A 26,500-nucleotide genomic window follows, 5' to 3' on the forward strand; every position below is an offset into this window, starting at 1 on the left:
TCATATGCACAGACAAGGCCTCAAACAGCTAATGTCAAAGTAATCAGTCTTTATCCCTGACACAAACTCACTCATACGTGTTGTGTCCTGAAAAATAGTCTTTAGGGAAATACAGGAGAAAATAATCTACAGGCACTTAACACAAGTACTTTGTAGCATCTCTTCAATTAAATTCTTTAATAAGAGCATAATTAGTTCCAAGGGCATAGAAAACCCCTTAGATAGCAACCCCTCTGATCCTGCTAGGCAGGACAAGATTTTTACAAGTAACCTAGGATCAGAATCTTGTTTCTGAAAATAAGATTATCAGCTATTTACTGCTCACAAAATTCTGGTAAAGGGATTATAAGTCTTGCAAATTTCATCATTCTCTCCAACATCTTACTCAAATCTTTTGGTTTCACTTCTATGATACTTGCCATTCAGTGACTGCTGTGTACAACATAGCCTTGACATTGATTACTAATACAGTATTGCAGCTACATCCCCATGGCAACTTGCTTTCATATAATTTCTTAAGCCATATTTCTACCAGCCACAGCAGATGTACTATAATATCACAGTCATTCCTAAAATATGCAATATTTATTTAAAAAAAGCAAAACACATCACTTATTGTTCCATTAAAACACTAAAACCCTTTTAGTTTATGTAATTTATAAATTTTCACACTTTTTCAGTTCCACCCTTCCTCTCTAGCAAACCAGTATTCATTACTAAGGAGTTGAAGTTAGCTTCCATCCAAAACCCAAGGAGACAGCAGAGGAAGGTGTGCAATCCCTCAGAGGCAGAAGTATTGAAACTAAATTTTGTGGATGGAAGAAGTGTGCAGCTAGGCAAGGCAGAAGATTTCCTTAAACACTCTAAAAATATTGAAATTTGTGGTCCACTTCCTCTGGTTTTCCTGTCATTTCCTGCCATCTCATTTTAATCTAGTTCACCTAATGGACAGAAACCCCTTCATCTTTTCTAGCTGAATCAGTCTTTCTCTGGCTGTTGTGCTGCATCTGACTTCCCAAGGAAATAAATGAGCATCAGATATGGTACAAAAACGCGAGAGAAAACATAGCTTAAAGCCATACATATACTAGCACTGAACAAGAAGATTAATTTTACAGGTCTAATATACTTCCTAGGTACATCCACATAAAAAAAAAAAAATACTCCATGCTCTTTCCAGCTAGTTCTATTCCACTAAAACATGACACTGTTCTTTTAATTTCCTACAGCGCTGTTTGCTGCTCTATAAGGATCAATATTCTGTGTGTTCAAAAATATGCAGGGAGCTGCTTGTTCCACTGTCAGGGAGGTCTTATGGCATTCTCCTTCCCTGCACTTGTGCATAAACAAAATGCACTAGAGTATAGTGAAGCCATGTTCATATTTCCTCAGCTAACAAAAGTACAACCAATTGTTATAAACTTCTGCCTCAGCTGCTGTAATATTTTCAATTGCAAGAAAAGCAAAAATTTCATTTTAAACTAATGTGTCCAATAATAAAATTCTTAATATATTATATACTTAGTGCAGAGTTTAAATATTTTTCCTGTGTGACTGTTCTCAAACAGCAGCTTAAGTGCATAATACACTCACAAATATGTTTGAATGCTTCTAAGGCCAAGCGTCATACATTAGTGTTCGTTAGGATAGCTCAGCTTCTCACATCCAAATCTATCCTGTAATATTCATTATTATATAGTGCTTTTTGTTACAAAGATATTTTCTGCTGTGGAGAAATTGAAAGCAGTTAAAATCTGCATTTTGAAATTTAAATTTTAATTTGACATGAATCAAAAAAGCATTAAAATTAACAGACAAACATGCTGCAAACAAAGCTGACAGTCATTTTTAGTATAAAACAGAGCAGCGTTTTTAATAGCATGCAAATACTGTTGACAGGCATGTCTTTATTCAATTAGTTCCTAGTTTCCAAGGGCAGAGTAGTGTGCACACATCCAAACTGCATTTTCTAATTTTAGAGGCTTTGTGTATTGAATATTTCAAACTACTTAGTATCCAAATCAATTTAACAGAATGCCACTTAAGGTACTTTTCAGTTTTGGCTTTCAATAATTTACATTGTATACCTCGACACTGTTTATGACCTGATCCATAATTACATCCAAGCTGATCTCTTGGCCTTCTTTTTGAAGTATTTCAGAGTAGTTATACTTCTACGTGTGCACATTTTTGTATGCCTCTCAGTATTATAAAAGTTTCCTGCCAATCCATCTGCATATCCTATTTACTTCTGTAGCTAAAATAGCAGGTAAAACTGGCACTTACTGTTCAATGGTTACAGGGCACTTCTCCACTCTTCCTTTTCCAAATGATTTGCCAAATCAAACCTACTGCCTCTTTAGCTGCTGGGAAACAAAAACAAAAAACCCACACACACGTCAGAATTCAAGGAACTACTGGGAGAGGGCATTTTACAAAAAAAAAATCCCTCAGGAAAGGAAAGAGCAGTGTAATGTTGGTATTAACACTTCAACTTTTTCTAATAACAGCTAACAAGAATTTCTGAACAAAAAATCCCTTCTCAGGAGTGCTGTGGTGGGACACAGGGTTAACAGCTTTGGACAGCAAGAACCAAAAAAATGCCACAAAAATTTATTTGAAAAATAGAAAAATAAACATAAAACTAGCTCAATTGTTTGTCTTTTTACCAAACTGTGAACCATCAATAAGTCAACAATGAATTATATTTTTCTAATGTGTTCTCTACTGGTCAACTGTATTAAAGGATTAACAAAGGTTTGTCTACCACCATATTAATGTCTTTGTTTTTTATTTGCAAATGCAAATGTTTACCCCTTGATACAGAATTAAGCTTATTTGAAAACAGTTTTGCTTTATTTATTTATTTATTTTTATAGAAAACCTGAAAATTTCCACTGGAGAAAATGTAATTTAAAAAAAGACAACTGCAAAAAACACATTTTCTGAAGTACCTGAAAGCTGCTGATTGCTTAGCAATCCCCAGAGGTTTCAGTAAGCACTGCAGTGCTAACATTGGCTATTCAACAGAGTTATTAATAGCTGTGATTCTACCACAAATAAAATGTACTGGTTTTATTCCTATAACACTAGTGTGATGAAGCACCTACAATTTACAGTAAGCCTCATTTACAAGACACTAGATAGCATCTTAAAAAATTAAAGTTTAAATAGTCATTTCAAACGCAATATATATTAGACATGCCACCGCGTTAAGCACAATTCTGTTTCACAAGGTATGTAAAATACATCATGACTAAAGCATGAAATAGGAACAGTTTGCTTTCTAAAAGTCAGTATCATTCTCACACCTCTTGTCAAGACCAGACACAGCTTTTAAATGACCACCACCAGCCACAAATTTTTTTTCTCTTCACAGCAGCTGGTGGCAATACTGACAGACAACATGAAGACTCCTGTTGTACTACACAATCACTCCTTACACACTGCAAGGAGGCAGTCCCTATACTGCATAGGTGGAAATGTATTAAAAAATGTATTTTTGAAGAGACACCTTCCCTGAATGAAAATGGCTATTATTTCCATGTTACAAACAGAAAAATGAGGCATGAGAAAATTCATGGGGTAAAATCTACATGTAAGCAGCACTCAGATGAGATCATGAGCAGCACTCAAATGAGATCTGAACCTTTACCCACTCTACTTGAGTAACTTTGCACAGGACAGAAACACAGATGAGCTGCTACCAACTTCGTATCCTTGCAAGGATACAATTAAATTTTTATCAAGAAGATAAATTTTTATTTACTTTTCATTTGGAGTAATATTTTTTTCAAATTTCTGTTATTCACATTTGTATTCTTGCACTGCAGGAAACCTGAATTTAGAGAAAAGAGATCCTGTAAAAAAAAAAAAAGTGTCTTTTCTCAAGATAGAGTATTTAATCAAGTGTTTCGTTAATTTGCCTTCCTCACCTATTTCAATTTAGTGTCATAATTCTCATCTCCAGAATGACACCTGCCAGTACAGGTGTTTTACTTGGCATTTCTGTGTGTGCTCAAGTCCTGCAAAATGAAAACAGAGTTGGAATCGGGACAAAATGGAGGGGCACAAACCAGGACATTATTGGAGTTGTTTCATACTCTGATTCCCAAGGCTACTCCTGGAAAAATAAACTATTATTGCTACAATATTGCAGAAGAGACCTGGGAAAAAATGTCAAGGAATAGAAAGGGTGAAATACTTTCCTATATTCTTTTTCAGAACTCTTAGAGAGAAAAAGGCAAAGGAAATTGCAAATCACCAACAGAAAAGCAGAAGAGGCAAAGTAAGGCCAACCAGTTTTGACATTAGATCAGAGGGAAAATTGCAAGGGAGATATGCTGCAAGACTCCTGTCTTCTACTGTACATAACAAAGGGTAATTATAAGAAAGGTAGTAACAAATCTTTTACTAGAGTCTGTAGGACAAGGGATTGTGATTTTAAACTAAAAGAAGGTAGATTTAGACTGGATGCAAGGAAGAAGCTTTTTACAATGACATGATGAAACACTGGAACAAGTTGTTCAGAGAGGTTGTGGTTGCCCCACTTCTGGAAACATTCAAGGTCAGTTTGGATGGGACTCTGAGCAACCTGATTTAGTTGAAGATGTCCCTGCTCATTGAATGGAAGTTGGACTAGATGACCATTAAAGATCCTTCCTATCCCAACCCTTCCTATGATTTTATGATTCCATGATCTCTGTGGAAGCAACTGTTTGTCCTTAAGGAAACTTTGCTAACAAACTGGTTCAGAAAAAAAAAAAAGAGTTATCAGAAGAGCTATCAAGAAGATCACTAGCACGTGAAGCAGTAGGACATTAGAGCAGCTCAATGGATTTAGAAGTCCAAGACAAATTATTTGAATGATAAACTGTAAAAGAACAATCCAAAAAGGCTCTGTTCAGCATTTTGGTATTTTTTTGTTTTATATCACCAAATGATGAAAACAGAGTGGGCTAAGCAATCTACCCAATAGAACCAAGCTCTTAACACTCAGTCTCCAGTAGCTGGACCTCAGCCACCTACCTGACTGCCACCTTTGGTATTCCAAATAGTGTTGTGTATCTTTTGCAGTAAGAGGGCCTGAATGAAGATTTGTAAACAATTTTTAAACTGCATAACCTGCTCTTCTTTCAGCTTTTAAGTACAAAATACTGTTAACTTAATTTGCCAAATAATTTTTAAAAAACTATCTAATATTGGAAAATTAGTAATATTGAAAAAAAATTATGTACTTCTGTTTTGAGCTCTAGTAAAATAAAGCATGCCTCATTCCATCAGTTACTGTAACTATGCTTATTTCAATCAAATAAAGAAACACTCAACTTCTCACAGTGACAGCAAGAGATAAGAGTTTATAACTCTGTTTACAAACATTAGGGTAATTCCTGCGGGTTTTTTGGGTTGAGGTCAGTGATTTATCTGTTTTTTTTTAAATGAGAATGGGCTCCACAATTTCTACTAGACACTATTGCAACATCAAGCATCATCTGTCTACTTTTTAGAACAACCCATTAACTTTCGCTTATTCTGTCTGGTCTCCAGCCTGCCTTCCTCATCCTGCATCCTTTCTTTGTTGTGTAAGATTTTACTGATATTATAACCAAGACTAGAAACTTACACTCAGAAATAGCTTAGCTTTACCAGTGCATATTTTATTCTTGGGCAGAAATAAAAATCTTATTATGTGATTTCAGATACCAATTACTTTATTTGAAAGCATCCATGTGTTATGTCTCTTAGAAGATGCTGAATGCTCTGTATTCCTGCAGATGTCTTTCATAATCTTGCAATTTGTGTAATTCTTAATGAAGAATGTAGTTAGTATGAACTGTCCATCTGCTTTGTATCATTATTAATATTTTCTCAATTGTTCTGTTGAAAATTACAGTGTAGCATCACAAATCAAGTTACAATACACCTAATTATAATCTCTGCTAACAGAATGATCCAAAATGATCCTCTGGAAGTCTAAAATGTTTATAAAATTTGGGCACAGGAGAAAGAAAAACAGTTTAACTAACAAATGTATTTTCAGTGTTTGCTAAGGAAGGGCTGCTTATATATTCATGAGTCCTGTCAGTGACTGACAGAGGAAACTTTTAGGAAACAACTTCTGGGAACCAAATTAAACTGCTAAAATGCTGTTTCTGAAAGGGTTATTTAAATTATTTCTTAAGTCACGTCTTCCACTTTTAAGAAGTTATTATTACTAGGGAGAAAAAAACACTCTATGTGTTTATTCCTTTCACTTATGATTAAAAAAACCCAAGTGTCTGAAAGAATTCAGTACATCTTTTGACAAAGTGCTAGACAAAATAGGGTGCAATCAAAGCCTTGACTTGAACTGTGAGAGGCTTCATTCCTTGAGTGGCTCCAGTAATTGCAATGGGCTTACTGGAGAAACAGGCTAAAGCTCATTGTACAGAGCAGAACACACGGCACTAAATTTTGTGGTCTGCTACACACCCCTGAGCAGAGCAAGGAGATATATTTTAACTCATATTTCAACTGTGCCAACATAAATGCTCCTGACAGTTTAAGAAAAGAAGTAAAGCTCAACACTACCTTCTGTGTCTTGAAGAAAATACAAGATTCAGATAACAAATTAAAACAAAATGACATATATTATCAAGTAAGTTTGAAGTGAGCAAGACAAGTTTTTTTTTTTTCATTTTTCTTTAATTCTTGCCTGAGATACAGCAGAGTAAGATCATTATGATCATTTTCCTTTAGCAAAGCTTATGGTTGGAAGCTTTCAGGTCTCTGTTAGGTGAATACATCCCCCAGTGTGATGTTCTTGTTTCTATACTTAGCTGGAATCCCACTGAGCAAATGGATTGCATGTGCAAGAGCAGAACAAAATCAGGCTTTTAGTGTGACAATTTTTCCCCCTACACTGGCTGGGAACAAAGAATATATATAAATCATTTCAGGGAATATATTTACCAGGCAAATGTGCAGCAGGTTTTAGAAAGCCATTATCTAAGTTTTACACATAATCAACATTAACTATACACTTACACAACATAAAACAATGAAATTTCAAGAAGTACAGGAAATAAACAAGTCACTTACAAGCTAAGTAAGTCACTTAACTCTCTTTTCAGTGTAGGTTAATCACTATGAAAGCAGAACAAATAAAATTAGCTACCATCTGACATCAGTACTTTAAAATTCTCAGAGCAAGGGAAAAAACCAAAGTGCAGTGATGTAAAGTGCACTGTAACCTCCCAAACCTTCAGGCTGTTTTTACATTCCATGCACAGGAACCTTTAAACCCAATAGCACAATTGTGCCTTATGCTATGACACTGAGACATGAACACATGGTGTAGGCAGACTTCTAACTCCATGGATACAACGCCCACATGGCCTGGAAAACCTGTGATTTACAACACTTTAATAGAAATTCAGGCAATGGTCTTGAAAAACTTTTTATGAAATGATTCAAACCAAACATAGTTCTGATTAAATATTTTGCCTTGAGGTACTCAGTGACTTCTGCAGTTCTGTCTTTTTTGGAAAACTAGTCTTCAGGAATCACAGGCATCTTTATCTAGTGGTAAAATCTGGAGTAAGGAAGACATTGTTAGAGGAGAATCATATTAGGGAAATTTTAAATAATCTGAACATGAAGCATGATAGAAAGCACCCACAAGTACAGCGGGAGCTGACTGATGTCATTGTGTGGCAACCAGAAGAGGTTCTTGAAGACTGGAAGAAAGCAAATATCACTCCAATATTAAAGAGAGAGAAGGAGAAAGATCTGGGAATCTACAGGTTGATCAACCTCACCTCCACCACTGGGATGATGATGGAGCATTAAATACTGGAAAATATTTCCAGAAACATGAAAGACAAGAAAATTATCAGGAGCAGTCAGCATGGATTTATGAAGCGGAAATTGTGGTTAACCAACCTGATTACTCTTCAATAATGAGGAGACCAGCTTGGTGGCTGAGGGAGGAGCAGTGGGTGTTAATTACCTCATCCTCATCAGGGAGGCTTTTGATACTGCTGTAACATCTTCACAGACAAGCTGATGAAGTATGGGTTATGTAAGTGCAGTAAGGCGGATTGAAACTGGCTGATGGGCCAGGCAGATAAGGTTGTGGTAAGCAGCACAAAGTCCATCTGGAAGCCAGTCTTGTACCCCAGGTGTCAATAGTAGGGCCACAGTACTATATTTACATCTTCATAAATGATCCGAAAAATGGGACATAGTCAACTCTTTTGGGGATTGCAGATGATATAAAACCAGTGGTGGGTGGGGGGAATGAGAGATGAACCAGATGGCTGTACTGACACTCAGTAGGATGTCAACAGGCAGGAGAAAAGGATAGAGACCAATCTCAGGAATTTCAGCAAGAAAAAACACCAAGTCCTGCAGCTGGGGAGGAAAATGACATATCATTCACAGAAAAAAATATTTAATGCCTAATTCCCTTAGGTAGGTGCATAGAAGTATGGTGTATGCTAGAAGTATGCTAGATGGTCTCTTGTACAGTCAACTGTTATCATCCTTGAATTCAAACACAGGAAAGTAATCTTGGTTTCTGCTGTTCTGTAAGTTTTATTGTCACATACTGAAAGTTTTCAAGTAACCAAAGTCCCTCTGGCAATGAATGCTATAGAATATAATGATTCATGCAATGACATGACTTAGCTTTATCCTTCAAGAGCCAGTGCTGCTCTGTCCACAGACCAATCATATGCATTCTCTTGATACAGAAATTGTAAACTGAATGTGCAGCCTAGCAGGGAATTTCAAGGACTTGTCCACAGGTAAAATCTTCTATATAGCTCTGATGATGCAAACCCTTAGTGAAAAATAGACTATATGGCTGAACTGAATGATTTCTCCATATCACAGATTTTAGACCTTCAAGGAAATGTTGTAGCAAGAAATGGATAGGTGAACAGTTCTGATATTAACAGTACAGTTAGACAGTGATACAATCAAAATGCTTCAATTTCTCTGTGCAAGTACTTCAGAATTAAACATCCTAATGTGGTTCAGGCAGGCATTCTCAGCAGTAATGCCAATAAATAAGCACAAACTGGTAATATATTTATCAACCTTTTTTCACATTTTCATACATCATGAACACTTGCAGCTGTTTCTTGTGTTTCTGTTAGTTTTACTTTCACATTATGTCTAGACAGGGGTGACCTCAGCATGTAATAAATCTGGTCCCAGTGAAATGTCATCATTCAGTTATTCTACAGAGATCTTTGCAGCACACAGTTTTAAAGTACAGATTGTTATACAGTGTTAACTCATATGCAAAGAAATGTAAGAGGCCACCAAGTGTGCTTTGTACATTGCCTTACAAAACCTTTAGAGCAAGTGTAATTTGAGGTTTAATACAAGCAGAAATAGTGTAAGATTGACTGCCATTTTGACAGCACATATATATAATTCAGCTCAAGGAGCGAGGAACAAATAATTTGATGCAAGGCTTGGGCAGCAAGGATAACTGCAATGCCTCTCACTTTAGCCTAAAAATGTTTTAAACTATGTGGTCTAGACTGTTTTGGATGCTATAGACAGATGCTTGCACTTGAATTTACCTTAACTTTGCTTTAGTTGACTTTGATTAGCAGCAACTGGATAACAAACTAGCCCTTACTGAAATGTGTCTAAAGCCTACAAACTGGATCCTGGAACAGCCTAACAAGAATCCCAGATACAGATTTCTTCCTCCTTTTCTGGGGCTGCAGTGAGGATGAATATAGAAAGTTGATACTACAGTGCCAATGGAAACAGAAGCATCTCCTGGTGACTGCTGTTGACCTTGAGGAATCTCTGGGACACAGTAAGATTTTCTGGTGCACACTTAAGCCTCTAGCTTTATACAGGTATAACTGCGATGGATTTTGCATTAAGGTTTGACATCTAGATGTTTTAGAGCAAATAATAGAATTATAAATGGCAGTAAAGGTTTAAATCAGCTGCAATTATTATTCTTTTACCCTGATCTCTACTTTCCCTAAAACAAGATTTACTTCAAAGAATTGAGAAAAAGGTAAGCAAAGACTTATTAATGGAGATAGTCAAAGCTGGCTTTCTTAAACTTCTTTCAATCTCAAATGCACAATTGTTCTGTTGAGAACAGCATTTCTACAAAAACTGTCGATCTGATAGACAAAAATGAAATATGATCTTTGCCGATATAGCAGAAAAAAAATCTTGAAAAATTTTCTTGATTGGTGTAAATTTTTCAAAGATCTTTGTGTAAATCCACAAACCGTATACTTAGAATCTCAAAGTTCTTACATTCTACTTTTACAAAGACTGCAATGCAGAAAGAAAGGACTATTCATATGAACTCAGGCTTGAATAATTAGGGGGCAAGCTCTAAAATAATTCAAGATTATTTTAATAAAGATCACTTAGATAATAACTAAATAACATTATATAACGTAAAGTTAAAAAATGCTTTCCTGTTGCTAGAAAAGACTGTCTGCAAGGATAATTAACTCACAAAGGGTAGTTAACTGGGATATTTAACTAAACACACTTAGTCATTAAAGATGTTAAGTTCACTTAGTCCTGCTTTCTTTTTTTTTCCTTATTATTTTATACTGTTGCACATTTTTCCATCAACCTTCATTAATTTCCCAGTGTTTTCCATGCAGTCCAAAAATCACATAAAAAAATAAATATCTGCAAAGAAGATGGTTCAGTGACTTGACATTGTGTTCTTCAATGGCTGTCACCATTCTAATCTTGTGGATGTGAAAATGTAAAAGCTCTCATTTTTGTGTTAGGAAAGTGCCATTTCAAACAACAGATGAGATTCCTTGTATATTCACTGTGTTGCTTCCCTTGTCTTTCCTATAGTCATGACACATCCTGTTCCTATTTAAACAGTGTGCATGTCAGATGGAGGAACCTGGTAAAAAATTTTCTTTTTAGATGAACATAGGGCTGCAGTTGGGATGCAAACGAGATATCAGTTTGAATCCACACCTGGGAAGTTAACCTATCCTCCCCCACAGTGTATATTCTAACTCAGAGACAGCCCTCAGAAAAAGCAAATGCTTTTGCTCAAGCAGTTTCCCAAATAAGGATCATAAGACATTATGTCCATAATTTATCATCAAAAAGAAGGGACAAAATGTTGACCAAAGACTTCAATAGCCAGTAACAACATGTGCTGGAAAAAAAATATTCAAAAGAAGAAAAAAGTTACTTTTTTCAATACAATTTCTGTGGTGCTTAGAAGAGAGATATCTGCACAGGTAGCCCAAATAATTAAAGTACGCATAAAAAAATAAATAAAAATACTACCCTCCAAAATGTATTCATTTACATCTATATTATGTATCAATTCCCAATTGTTTATTTTATTTTTAAGTTAACAGGCAGAGACTGCCATTCCTCTCTTGAGTATTTTAACTCCATCATCAGCTTACCCCCAAGCCTGAAAAAATTAAAATACACAAAGCTTGCTCCGGCTTCTCTTGGTGTCTGGGTGATTCTCTCCATAAAGTGATTCTCCATCACTGAAAATAATCATATATTATATGTCAAGTCCCAGGGTTTAGCCTTATAGCTCAACAGAGTAAAAAAAACTTCAATCTTAATTTCCCTCATAGAGAAGATTATAAAGGCATCTACTGTTTCTACCAAAAATGTTATTCTCTTTGATCCAGAAAAACACTCCTTGCCCTCAGCTTACATCCCCACCAGAGCCAGACATTCCCATCTCTCACTATAACTCAAAGATAAATGCCCTGGAATTGTACAGCCACAATATTGCATCTGTGACTGAAATTGTTCAGGAAAAGAATTTGACATTCTTTTTGCTAAAGCCAGAGAGGCTGCTGGTTCACACAGCATGAAGCTGACTCAAGCTCAATGAGAAAATCATCTGCCACTTTCAAAATCTTCCCAACCATCGATTAACTCCTCCTCTCCACCCCACCCTCAACAATTACTGCAAAGTAGTAAGAATTTTGTAGGAAGTTATTAGAGGATTCTCAAGTATACCACACCCTGACTATCATGTCTGAAAGTCATTAGCCTGCAATGTTTTGAACAAAATAATGCAAACTGAAAATTGCAGAATACATAAGAATAAAACTGTAAAAGATAATTATCACATGCTGCTTAATGTTAGAATAGCCCTTAAATATGTATAATTATAAGACTATTTCTTGTTTCATCTATGTTTAAATTACATTCATCCCTTGGAGGACAGGTTCTAAGAAAATTTCCATTCACTCATGTTAACTAAGTTTCGTTGGCTTCAAAGTATTTATTTCCTCTCAACTGTATCATTACTTTCATGTAACTGTCAGCTGAAGATGCTCAAATATGTAATTTTAGGCTGTACTATAAAAAATCTGTGAATAGGATATCTTCCCAGCAGATTTTTAAACTGACAGCTAATGGGAAGTAAAATTATAGCCACAGTCTGATCATCTGTCCTGCACAAAGTCTTACAATAAATCTCACAGTAAGGTCACCTCCCTCAGTCCATCTCTAGGTAGAAAACAAAACCACCACAGCTATTAATTGTCCCTGGCTATAATTCTGATAATTTTGACAGTCAAGCCTCAAAGGTTTATCAAGATGTTATTGAAGTTGCAGTTAACAACATATAAAAATTTATGTCTCCTCCACTTCAGTATCAAGAATTATCAATAAATTTCTATAATTACTTCTTTCTTTTAATTGACATAAATAATGCTTATACTCCTTTACTGACATAATGTAAATGCATGCACGTACTTCAGGCACATTGAAAGAAATTCAGTTTTATTTACAAAACTGTGAAAGGCTGGAGACTAAGTACAGTACAATCACTACAGTTAAACAGAAACAGCTATGTTTTGTTGTTCACAAAGAAATAAACCTCTGGTTATTATTTATGTATTTCCTTAGAGCTCAGAATTCCTGGCAAATTAACATCATTGGAATATTTTGTCTAGATGAGAGTACATTACTCAGTTCAATGGATTAAAAAAAAACTACAACAAACCAAACCAACAAAAAAACCTCAATGCCTCTGTTAAAATTTATGTCAGCCTTAATTACTGCTGGGAGTTATTTATTTATATCCTCATATATTCAGATATTTTTACTAGAAGGAAAATACACTTATACTGCTAGAAATATTAGTGACTAAGAATGCTTACTGCAAATTTACTTTCAGGTTAACCAGGAATATTTTTGTTTTTTCTTTCTGTTTAAATCGTGCAGTGAAATGACAAAGTGATATTAAAATCCTGGCTCTACTTCCAAAAGGTTTTTAATAAGAATGGAGGAAATGGTTTTCACTTAATGATGTTCTGATGTAACAAAAATATTTGTCGTACAAAAAGCTGTATTGATCTTTTAGCAACTGTGAAAAAATCAAAATATGGTCAAAAACGCAGCACTGTATGATTGGTTTTCATTCCATTAATTTGTGGACCCATCATAAATAATTTAAAAATATTGAATTTTTTTGACAGTAGAGTTCAATTCAGATAAAGTCAGAAGCATCTTCAGTGCTTATCTTGATACTTGTGCATACAGCCCTTTTCTGAAAATCAGAAGGTAAAACTCAGGAACTCCTTATAAGAGCTATTTCCACACATCTTTTGTTTTTTGTGCTAGAAACAAAGTGACAGTGCTGCATTTCAGTTTCTATCTGGTTTCTCAGAAATACAGCAAAGTTTTACATTCAAAAAATAAAGCAAACTTTAACATTAAAATTAGGTATTTAATATTTATTTTATACTCATTATACTTTGTTCTTTTTTTTTTAATGGTCTATCTTATTTTAAGCAGTGTCTATAGAGCAGTAGAATTACATAGTCTCATGGGACCTCTTTTCAAAGTAAGGACAAGGAGCTCAGGTTATACACTTACTTGTCTATCAAGTTTAGCATATCTTTAATGTGGAGATTACACACCACATTGGGAATCCCATTCCACTATTTGATTGTTCTCATATTTGTTTTTGAGACCAAAACTTCTCATGAACCAGCTGAACCAAATGTATTTTGCTATATTGTCATATACAATTAAGAATCCATCTCCATCTTCTCTGTACACTGTAGTACCTGAAGAGAGCAATAAGACCCTCCCTGCATCTTATCTTCTTAGGTTTGTACAAACCCAGCTCTCTTAACCTCTCCAATCACCCCCACCATCTCAGTAGTTTCTTCAGACATCCAAGACATCAATATATTATGTAAATGGGGTGCTCAAACTGCTCACAATACTCCAGATGCAGTCCCACAAGTGCTTAATAGAGGTAGAGGTTTACCCCCTCAGATTACTGGCTTCTTTTCTACTAATATTCTGCAGAATGCAGTTGATTTTCTTTACTTAGCTTTCTTTACCAAGACCTGTTCATGACCTTCTCTGCAAAGATGTTTTCTGCCCTGCTGGCACCAAGCCCATACTGCTGTATGGCAAATTATTCCAACCCAGATCCAAGACTCAGTATTCACTTTTGTTGAGATTCATGAACTTTCTGTCAGTTTGACCTTTTTCATGTCCTTTGTCATTAAATCCTCTGCCCCACTGAGCAATGGGCCCAATTTTCCTAGGCTGCCTTTTGCTGCCAATGTACTCCCAAAAGTCAGCATTGTTTCTTTAATAGTTCTTGACCCAACTGAGCTACTGCTTTCCTAACCTCACCCCTACACACTTGGGCAATGCCTTAGTCGGAAATAACCAGGAAGCCCATCCCAGATTCTACCTTCTGTGTACGTTCCAGTTTTGCTTATCTTCAGTCAAGATTCTGCTGTCCACTCCTATGGGTCTTCTGCAATACCTGTGTGGCTTCTTTCTGCATGCTGGCATACACCACTGTAACTGATGACATTGTCTTTAAAGGTCAGTCAGCTCCCCGTGGCACTTCTGTTCTCCAGCTCAGACTCTTGTGGGATCCTGCCAGGAAGATTCCTGAACAAGCCAAAGATGCTTCTCCCCAAGTCCATGTGATGCTATTTGCCTTGATCATTTTGCTTTTTTCAGAATTTTAAATTTTGCAGTCTTGTGGTCACTGCAATTAAGGGACCTTCCTATCTTTAAATATCTATGTCTATATATATATATGGATGCATAGCCATATATATATATATATATATATAGCTATATATATAGATTTTTTTTTTGTGAATAACAGGTCTTCAGAACATCTGCTGTAACTGGCCTATCGATTACTTGTGTCAAGAAATTGTTTTAACACACAACAGGCATAACTTTGCTTGCACTCTGTCATGTTATGTTACCCTTCCAGCCGATAGCAAATTTGGTAAGATTTTCCATGATTTTTCTAGTCATGTGACTTCCTTAAGCTGGTCAGAGAATATATCTACTCTCTCCATTTGGGCATGTGATTTGTAGCAGATGCCTTCCACTATGTAACCGAGGCTGGTCTGTCCCATGACCATTACTGATGCCATGGGACAGCTCTTTACTGGCTTGTAACTGCACTGAGAAGAAGCTCTGTGCAATCAAGCCACTCCTTAGCATAGATTATTACAGTGACGGCTAACATAAAATATCACAGTGCTCATTCATTACGAAAAGAACTATTCCTGCACTAATTAACTTGCCTGAACCTCAAAGAGTGTTCTAACTTCCAAGCACTTTTGCAATTCAAACAATTTATTTTAATCCTACAACTCTATGGGAACAGAAACCTCAAGTGCTGGGTTTTTTCCTTCTTTTTGATCCACGCGTAAATACCATGAAATCACATATATTTTTTTCTCTTGTATCTCAGTGGATAAAAACATCAAAACTTTTAAACCTATTTCACATATAATATGACAGGTAACATTTTACTCAGAGGTGTTATATGGTTAAACTCAAGTGACATTTGTATCTGCTTCTATGTATGACTAAACGATATAGAACTATTCATTTAATCTAAATTAGATTGCTAAATCCTACCAGGTACGTCACTTACCTAAATCAACTGGCTTTAAAAAATTTTGTTATATCACTTTATTTTCTTTTATTCACTCACCTCCCTCAAGACGCAGGCAGATGGTCAGATAGAGAAATAAAAAGGATGATGGAGGTTTAGTTTTGGTGGCTTGCTTTTTTTTGCAAATAAAATATTTTTTAGTATATATATAATTGGGATGACAAATTTGGATTTGTATAACACAGGAGAATAATTAAAAGGCAATCTAAACATCAATAAATAAATGCCCCACTGTATCTTTTTACTGTCTCATATACTGCATGTTCAGATATTCTCCCAGGAGAGGTGCACAATGATTTTTTTTTCCAGCTTCTCTTTCATTCCCTTTTGCACACTAATTTAAAAATACTGATGCCTTTTTTTAATAGAAATATGAATCATAAAGAGGGTGACTTTTGTTTTGGTGCCTCAAAGTTTTTGTAACTCTTACAGAAACTAAGTTAACACAGAGCACTAAATTATCAGAGGTCAGCTTTGGCATTAAAAAAAAAAAAAAAAAAAAGACTTTTTTAACTTGGTTTTTGAGTCTGGAGAGTACAATGAAATTATGTTTTAGATCTTTCTTGCATGCCAAAGGAAAAATCCTCCTGATGTTATTTTTAAATTTAAGCTGTAATTCTAAAATAAATTTTTAATTGCCAGAAACTGGAACTTAAGAAAGCACACATCACAGGGGAAGAAAACATTGATGGAATGTTTTTCTCTCAAATACTTTCAGGAGGCACTGACTAGCCTACAGGCCAAATGATTCTTCCAGAAAAGATCTTTTAAAAGATCTTTTAAAAGGAGATCTTTTAAAAGGAGGAACAGAGTGACATAATAGAAAAAGGCCACAAAAGTGAAAAAATGTTTATACAAAGTGTATAAACACATCAGTTCCTCCTTTCTTCTCAGGATTGCCCCATATTTAATTTGCTGTTCATTCATCTGTGCAGGCTGGAACACATAGTCTCAGTCTTTTTTTGCTTACATTCTGTCTTGGATGACCAAGACTCCCTGCATATGGATCTGCAGTTTGCTGCCATACAAATATTTGGTCTGTGGACTGGACTTTGCAGCTGGGCAAAAGAGATAGTGAGCATGGCCACAGTTTTAACTGTACCCAAAATACATGTTGAGAACAGACAAGTCTACTCTGAACTCTAAACACAGAATAGGTGAACCCCATTAAGATCCCCCCTAGGGTTCTTCAGCACCTTCAGAGGCACTGTTAGTGGATAAGGAGCATGAAGATCACAGCTGAGGAAGCTGCATGGATTCAGCTAAAAAATGTTAACTAGGGAGAGAAGTATCACTAGAAGTTACCTCAAATAAAGCTGGAACTGTAACCAAGAATAAAAGAAAAATTATTGTGCATGTTCCTCAGTGCACCTTTTTACTTTTACTGAGCTACTGCTTTCCTAACCTTACCTCTGCACCCTTGGGCAATGCCTCTGTAGTGTATCTGCTAAAGACATAGCCTTAAGCAAATCACCTCAGTCACTTTTGAGTCCACAGATCATCCTGTCTATTTATAATGAACAAAACTGGCATGAATTTAAATGTTCAGTAAAAAGCAATGTGCAATAATAAGCTCACAGAAGAAAATAAAATTATCTCACATACACATTACTTGATGAGATACATTGACTTTTTCAAATAATAAGTAAGCCTATCAAATGTGAGATGCAAAGTCTAGAAACCATGAGGAGAGGTTAAATTATATATGCTTAGCCCTCTGTATGTTTGCTTCTTTGGACTCACTCTAAATTACAAAAATAAAAATTAATAATTTATTGTACCTCTACAGGAATACAAGTTCTCATTCAACTAAGCTACCACATACTTCTTGTGGTTTGCTTTATTTTGAAAAGGTTTATAAAATATTAACAAAGGCATCAAAAGAAAATAAAAAAGCAGTTTTATTTTTAGGTCTTTCATATACTCACTTGAACACTCCACAGTAAATAAAGGGTAATGCTAATCATGTTTTCCCTACTTAGAAAAGATCCACAGTGACTTGGGCATAATCACAGCCATGTGAGTAAGAAAATTTCTCTTGTTCTTAAGGCTCACCATTAAGGGAAATGTTAGATACAATAGTGTTCAAGGCTTCTTTAAGGATGAATTTCACAATCTGCTGCTGTCATAATCCAAGAAAAAAAGTATATGTAAAACAAAAAAACTCCTGCAGGAGGTAAATAATCTTTTTTTTATTGCTTTAACTTTATTTTTTCCCCAGATTGTACCCTGTAACAGAAATAAATATTTATTTTTTTATCATATCTCTTTAACATCTAAGTCTGCATAACAGCAAAGTAAATAATCACACTGCAGGATAACACCCGAAAATACAACAGCACACAAGATTCTGTTCATGTGTTAAATCTAGCTCTCAAAACCGAGTTCAAAACAAAAATATCCTCCATCAGATAACCCATGCCCTCTCTGCAGCTTTTGTTATGTACATTCATCAGATATTACTTTAATTTGTGTGATAGCTGCTGTGAAATGAGGTTATTAGAGAAATATTCTCAAAAGTGATGCTACTTGCTGAGGGAAAACAGCATGGTATTTTTGCTTATTTGGACAAAGCAAAGTATCTTTTATGTGTAATACTAATTCACCAAAGTTACAAAACATAGATATAAATAACTTTTTGTTTGGATTAATTTCGAGTGCTTGAATGGGCTGAAAGAGTCCTTCAGATTTGGCTGTACAGAACAGAGAACATTGAATCAAACTAAAATTGGAATCTCTCTATGTACAACAGCACCTGGCTCCTTGTTGTACATACACATAATAGTGGAAAACATGGAATTGGGAAAAGATCACAAGACAGGGAAAAAGTGCACATTTTTAATAAGCCACTTATTTATATCTGAACATGCACAAGTTTCTATCCATCTATGTGTATCCATGATATATTCTACATCAATTTTATGCAGGTTTTCCTTTCAGACTGTATTTATATTCCTGCATATAAATAGCTTTTCTGTACCTTACAGTATTATTCTCAGTGGTCTCTCTCCCATTTCTTCCATTCAAATAGAGCAGAAAATATAAGGGCATTCTGCACTTGAATTGGAAGGCTCAGTTACAGGAATATGTAATTGAATTAAGGATACACTTTTTCCAGTTAATTCTGATAAAGTGGTTCAGTTGGCACTGCCGCAGTGTGTTTCGTATACAGTGAACCTTACTGCACTTTTCACAACAGAAGATTCAGGACAGGGCTCCTCCTACTTCCTCAGGGAGTTGGGTCTTAAAATCAGAACCCTGGATCAAAAGTAGTTCCTTCCACTGAGATCCACCTCATGTCATTTAAAACCTGTCCTTTGTTAGTCATTTCCAGAAGCTGAATGAGTAACACAGAACCTTAACCGGCTTCAGCAGTGACCCTTTCTATGAGGGTGTGGGAGTCATTACTACAAAGGCAGCATGGTGTGAACAGACTGATGCACAGACCTCTTACTTTAGTGCAAGGAAGACTTTTCCAATGTCCTTTTCTCTCTGTTAACATAAAACAAAGCCAGCTGTTTTCACACCAGTTTAAAAACTGAATGGCCTTTGAAACACTAATTATTATTACTACAACTTTACCTTTTTTTTCCCCTGTGACTTCATATTTTAAGGGCATTAAAAAATTAGTATCCGTTTTATACAAGTATGCATCAAGGTCCAGTAGAAAAAGGTCTTTCTTCTCCTCAGGCCATTGAAACAAACTCTTCATGTGTGAAATGCAAATGGAATCAACAAACTCAAACATAGGATCAGTCAGTATCTGACACTATTCTTATGACATAAAGATCAATATAAATCACATTCTATAAAAACATCTTTGACAATTTTGTGTGCTGAAGGGTTTGGGGTTTTTGAATTTTGCTTCTTTAGATGCCAAATCTAAAATACAATGAGATAATCACAGAGGCAGCAACTAATCCTTCAGCTTTCTCTGTTTACAAATATGCATTGCAGTTTGTCTATAGACATGTAAAAAGTAGCAGAGAGAAGAAGAATGGAAAATGGTAATTAAAAAGTGTCTGTGAGAATCAGGTTTTTACACAACATCAATAAGCCTCTTCATGCCTCAATATCAGAGAATCACAGAATAGGTCAAGTTGTAAAGGACCACCGGTGGTCGTCTAGTCCAACCTCACTGCTCAAGCAGGGTCATCCTAGAGCACACAGCACAGAATTGTGTCCAGACAAGTCTTGAATATCTCCATAATTTGCATAGATTCTTGGATGGAGTTGCGGAACTGCAAACTCTGGACAATCAATTAAGTCAAAATAGGTTAAATAGAATTCTAGTGATGGTGCTACCAAAAGGGACAAGTATCTCTTTAAAGATGCTTTAAAGATGAAGGGGAAGAGCAATCTCAGACACAATGAGGTGACAGCAGGGGTGTTGATGCCTATAATACAGGGGAAAAAAGGTTTTTTAGGACAGTCAGTTGACACGGTATTTGTATGCCCAATCATTGTGATTGGTATTATTTAGGAAGCATCTTCTTTCATCTTTTTTTTATATAGCCTGCAGCTCCAAAGAACGTGAGATTTTTTCTATGAATATTATAATAAAAATGCTATAAAAAGAGGAAAAATGGGTTAATTTGAATTTTATGAGCTGGTGGATGAAACCAGGAGTAAATACTTGTCACATTGTAATCAGTTTTATTGGTATGATTGACTTCAGTAACATTAACTTAATATCCCTGTTTCTTGCAAGTTTTGTTTTCTTCCTCCCTCAAACAAATTCTGAAGATATAGCTCACAGCTTTTTAATAAATGGAGCAGAAAACACACATCAGAGCAAAATAAGTGACTTGGTTCATAAAATCCTTGATTCCTTGGAGAAAAAAAAGGCATGCAGATGAGGAGAACCCCTTACCTTGTGCTAGTGACTGTGAAAGAAATTTTGTGTGAAACTCAGAAAATATAGTATAAGTGCAAATAGCCAGCGAAGTCATAAATATTTCATGGACACAAAAGAAACTATTTTTGAGATTTTGCACAGGTAAAATCCCCACTTTCTCTTTCAGTCATGATCACACTTCCAGGTGGACTGAGGAGGGATTATGAATGGGAGGGAAGGAAAAGAGTAAAACTCCTTATCTGCAAAACCCCCGTGAATTACATGGTTCCTTAGGGTCCCAGGTTAAAGGGAACTGTTCCTGTGATGCCAGGAATCATGGCTGAATGTCCATTGGTCCCAGGAATTTTGGAAATTACTCTTGGCTGACAGATAAAAAGTAGCAAAACGCAAACCCCACTATAACCTAATGTTCTTTTCATATTAACCAAGAAGGCAACCTGCCTAGATGTTTTCTTCTGTAATAGGTCCTGCAACTGCTTTATCACACGATGTGTGATTTCAAAAAAAAAAAAGGAAATGTTCAACAAAGCCTACTTTAATGAGCTCAGAGCACTTGCATTAAACTGAGCTGAGCAGATGGAATTTCAGCTCTTAGCTGAAAACATTTCAGTTCAATGGTCCTGTGTTCTTCAAAAGTAAGTCTATAATATTTACTTTTGTGGTTCCTTAAATTGCAAAGAAGGTACCTTAAAACATAAGTCTGCAACATGCATAGAATTTTTGCACACACACATTAACACACATATTATATGGCAATAATTCCTTATTTTTAAATTGTACTGTATTTTCTCTTTTACTCTCTCTGCCTTGAAATATTTCTGATTCAATCTGAATTAGAGGGACACAAAATCCAGAAGAGAAGCTCAAAGCATTACTACATTAAATAGCAAAAAATACCTACCTTCCAAGACAAAAAACTCTTTCATTTTAAACTTCCATTCACTTTTTCAACTGCCTTACTCCTCACTAACACATTAACACTCTTCTAAAATTAAAGAATATGGTCTTTTTAAAAGAATGAAAAAAAAAAGGTGAGGAATGCACATGTTTATATCATTAGCAATTTTATCATTCCATTATGTTGATTTTGTTGATCCCTGTCATATTCCCTAATATTAAAAACAAATTTAGTATTAAGTGGAGGCTGAAAAAATTTTGCTTCCATACCTGTGAAACTGTAAAATTAAGGGATTTTAGTTTCCTCTTAATTTGGCCTGGATTCTCGATTTTTTCACCTTAATTTTTTTAATTTTTTGGGTTTTTTTTTTTTTTTTAATTGCTAAGCATTCACATGGAATGTCATCAACCTTAATAGTTTTTAAATAAGCTTGTAATATTAAGGCTGGTGTACTAGTAATGAAATAAATGTTATTCCATTCCATAATTCAAGATTATGAGGACCAACAGCTTAAATACTCATGAAGGGTCATGGCCAAAGTAAATTCATGATCAGTATTTAGCCAAGGATAAAATGAATCCCACCATATTCAAAAGAAAATTACTACAGAGAATGGGTCCCAGGTCACAAAACTCTTTCTGCTTTCTGCTCATATAGCCATCAGCTGAATCAGGTCAGAATGTTTTTGCTGTAGAATGCTTGAATTTTGTAGAAAATTGCTCTTGTATACATCTACATAAGAATGTTACCTTCTCATTTTCAATTTTTTTCCAAAATATTTGAAAAGATATATTTAAGAAAAATCAATCATTTGATTATTTCAATGACTAGAAGCTATATTTTCCAGTTTTTATTTTCTTCTAAAACAATATTTTCCCATTTTGACCATCAAAAACAGAAAAAAATGAATTTAAAAATCTAATGGTTCTAGTACCACACATGAAAATTCAGAGTATAGATTTGACAAAGGATAATAAAAGGAAAAATTTGAAACATTAAATACCAACAAAAACCACCTAATTCTGTATAATATTTCAAATCTCTTATGCTTGGAAAGTTCTTCCTCGTTGAAGTGTTATAATGCCAAGTAGTACTTTTGTCACAGAGTAGCAGCAAGTTTATAGTTATTTATTCAGTAATGCACAAGAGAGTGAATTATTTTTCAAAATAAATAGTTGTATTCTGTTAGAGCATTGGAAGTCAGAGAAAAAAGACAATATAATAATATAAGGTGGGAAACATTAACTCCATTGTAGAATAATTATTGCTGCAAAACAAAACTCTATTATTAGGAGATGAATAATCAAAAAAACAAAACTTTCTACCTACTTTTTTTGATTGTATTTGAAGCAAATATTTTACAGACATACATAGACTTAGAAAAAGGAATTATGTTCAAATATTTTTCCTATTGAGATCTAGGATGTACCATTATAAGAAATTTACTAATTATATTGATGTTCTGATAAGAGAGAAAATTGGTTTCCATATGAAAATAATGCAGCTGTAGTTTTCTGTCAAGTTACAGGAAAACGCCTGATTTTTCCATAAGTGACTCCAATGATGTTAGGCCCCTCTACTACAGCTTGGGATTTTGATGGTGATCAGAGCACCCTACCAGAACCCACAGTGCTCCATGCTCCAGAATAAGTGGTCCAGCTGGATAAGTGCCCAGAGCTTAACGTATCTGTTTTCTATCTTCATGATTAGTGACAAGGCATAAATTGAATACTTAAAGGAGTGCAAATGTTCTCAGACTGATTCTTAGAATGCAAAAATCATCCTACTAAATTATCTTCTTGGCTGACATTGTGAAATGTGTGATCTGGCAGAAAGTACAGCTCTAGCTTTGCTTAAATGAATGCATCAGCTTTCACAATGTTGTAGGAATGGAATTACAATATTCTGTGATGGTTCTGAAGATAAAGTGTGTCAGCGTCACCGTGAGTTATTTCATGCATAGAATGCAGAAAAGAACAAGACATTTGTACAAAATACTCAGTTAATTGCAGAAAAATTTCCACTCTCAAAAATAGAACAGATTATTTAGTATCTTTATTGAGGAGGCAGATCAATTTTATTGCTGTGATATAATTCACATTTTCTCAAATTATAATTTTATAAAGGCATTATGCCTATTTCTGCTCCCCCATTTTACTTTGGAAGGAAACATACCTGTACAGAACCATGCACTTCCCATGATATACTAACAGTTATAGTAAATAATCAACTCAGCTATAGATAAAATTGAGTTGCACAATGAAGAATTCACTTACAGTGCTAAATGCATAGCACAAACTATAACTATAACTATATAATATATATACTTTAAAAACCAAATGAAACTAAAACAAAAACAACAACAAAACAACAACACCACCAAACAAAACAAAAAAAAATTAAGCAAGTAAACCTCTGGGAATTTTGGAGTGAATGAAATGTTGGCTATACTCTGTAGATGTTGTGAGTGAAAAGTCTTTATAAAAGTCTGAGAGAATGTCATAGGAGTGATAACTACAAGTTAGCCCCTCATATTCATGAAAAGATGTGATATATAACATTTTTAAAAATCCACATAGAAAACTATCCCCTTGTTGATATCTATCCTTCACTTAAAAATTTCCATTGTCACTACAAGATACACCATGCAGACTACATTTTTGACTTAGTGTTAACTTGGCTACCCTGTCATTCAGTAGCAGAACAGTAAATTGATGACAGGGGCTTTTCAAAATTTGGTTGAAGCGTTACAAGTAAGGCAGAGTAGTTGATGATCTCAAAAATGTAACTGAAACACTCCTTGTACTTAATTCTCCTCATTTTTCTATGTTTGTTTCTATTACATTTCATGTAATACAGGACTAGTACTATGACCTCTCTCTAGAATCTTCTCTCTCACCTTCAGTATCAAGGACAATAACTCATAGATGCAGGAATAATTTTCTCCTTCTACAATCCTGATAGCATTACAAGAAATACTCAGGAAATGAATCTGTTTTGAAACACAAAAATATACATTTTTCTTATATGTGTTAATTTTATAGAAAACCATGTTCATAGTAAGTATTTAGGATATGAGGATTCCCTTACTTTTCTTTTTTTACTAAATGAAAAATAGTGAATTTGACCTTACAAGTTAAACTCATGAATTGCAATTACCTAAGACATACTGCAGGTAAACACTTCCTTTTATTGGTTACTATGAAAATTAAGTGACAGGCTCATTACACAGTCCTTTCTGATTGTTTGTTTCTGTGTTTTTTCTGCTTAACAAGAAAATTGGTCATATATAACAATCATTCTGCAATCTATTTTTTCTCGTGTGGTGACAACTTCTGGCTGATATAGAATTTGCCTATTTCCTTGTTTCAATATGTCCATTTAATTACACTGGACAAAAAAACCCCAGCATATACAGGACTATTCTTAAACTTTTTTGCCCGAATACTAATTATTGTCATGTCCTAGAAAGAAATATCCAACAATAGGAATTTGCCTATTTCCTTGTTTCAATATGTCCATTTAATTATGCTGGACAAAAAACCCCAGCATATACAGGACTATTCTTAAACTTTTTTGCCCGAATACTAATTATTGTCATGTCCTAGAAAGAAATATCCAACAAGACTTATACTCACACGTCGTCCGATCATACTCACTTGCTAAATCAGAAGTTTCTATTTATCCCCTTTTACTTACCCATTAAGACTTCAAAGTAGCTGTCACTAATCTATCTTTAACACAGTGTGCAAGTACAAATCCAACATCCATTTCTCACTTCCTGAAAAGGAATCAATGCTACTACTCAGTCTGGTCAAGTAGAACTGTAAGTTCCTTAATAATGGCAAGGAGAGGAAACTGAGGGCTTTGTAATACTTCCAAATGATGAGGAGAAAAAAACAGTCCAAGATTTACAAAAATTACCTTGTTTTCTGAAGAACAAGGAAGAGTCTCATAAGACCTATGGTGGCTGCAAATACACCAACAATTTTTTGAGCAAGGGAAACACTTAAAACTCCTTTCCTGTAACACCTTGCAGTCCTTTGTAAATTTGCAGGGTAACTGGTGTCAATACCCTCAATAAGAGGAGCTTAAACTTTGTGCAGCATTAAGCTCAACACTGTAGGATCCAGAAAGTATTTCACAAGTAGATTCAAGAGCAAATATATTTTAGTTAATGATAGCTGGATATCATCCGGAAAGATTGGGAAATCACACATACACAATAATCCCTAACAGGTATAATGATGTTTTGTTTATAAATATATATTTAAATAAATATGAAAAGCACAGTCATAATAAGTTGTTTCAGGGGCCCTTACAAAGCAAACTGAAAGCATAATTTACATAAGCCCATGCTCTTTCCTGAGATATAGAATATTGAAAGCATGCCAAGTCTACTACACCCAAATAATTTCCAAAAGCCTTAAATGCATCTGTAGAACACATCAACAGAGTGATAATGAGCACTCTGGTAAAAGCTCAGTAAGTCAGTCAGACCCTACTGAGATAGATTGGTGCTTTCGGTTGAAATATACCCACTACGAAGAATTCTGTTTATCTTATATTCTGCAAACACTTGTATCATGTTTGTCAAAGCTGTTTAATGTAAATCAACTCTTTAGAGCCAAAAGCACAACCAGAAAAATCTATGACTATACAGCCACCAATAGAGTTACACAGCCACTACCTCAGTATTTGTAAATCAAAGTTGTAATGAAAGACTGAAAAATTAATTTGAAGATATTGCTGTTGCCCAGTGTGAGGGAATGGCTTAAAGCTGCATCATAGAATG

At 35.0% G+C, this 26,500-nt stretch overlaps 1 protein-coding gene across 9 annotated transcripts in view; it reads right to left on the minus strand.

Annotated features, from left to right (window-relative positions):
• CDH18 (cadherin 18) overlaps positions 1–26,500 on the minus strand; it is a 527,119-nt gene that overhangs the window by 184,033 nt on the left and 316,586 nt on the right. For 5 of the 9 annotated variants that reach the window (XM_068197208.1, XM_068197200.1, XM_068197227.1 and 2 more), the window contains one exon: positions 2,287–2,366. The exons of 2 other annotated variants lie outside the window; for them this stretch is intronic. The gene's annotated coding sequence lies outside the window, so the exon portion shown is untranslated. The remainder of the gene's footprint in view (positions 1–2,286; positions 2,367–26,500) is intronic. 2 more of the 9 variants (XM_068197189.1, XM_068197216.1) reach the window with 1 other exon arrangement.

Source organism: Anomalospiza imberbis, chromosome 1 (genome assembly GCF_031753505.1).
Source record: "Anomalospiza imberbis isolate Cuckoo-Finch-1a 21T00152 chromosome 1, ASM3175350v1, whole genome shotgun sequence".
Classification (NCBI taxonomy): Eukaryota; Metazoa; Chordata; class Aves; order Passeriformes; family Viduidae; genus Anomalospiza; species Anomalospiza imberbis.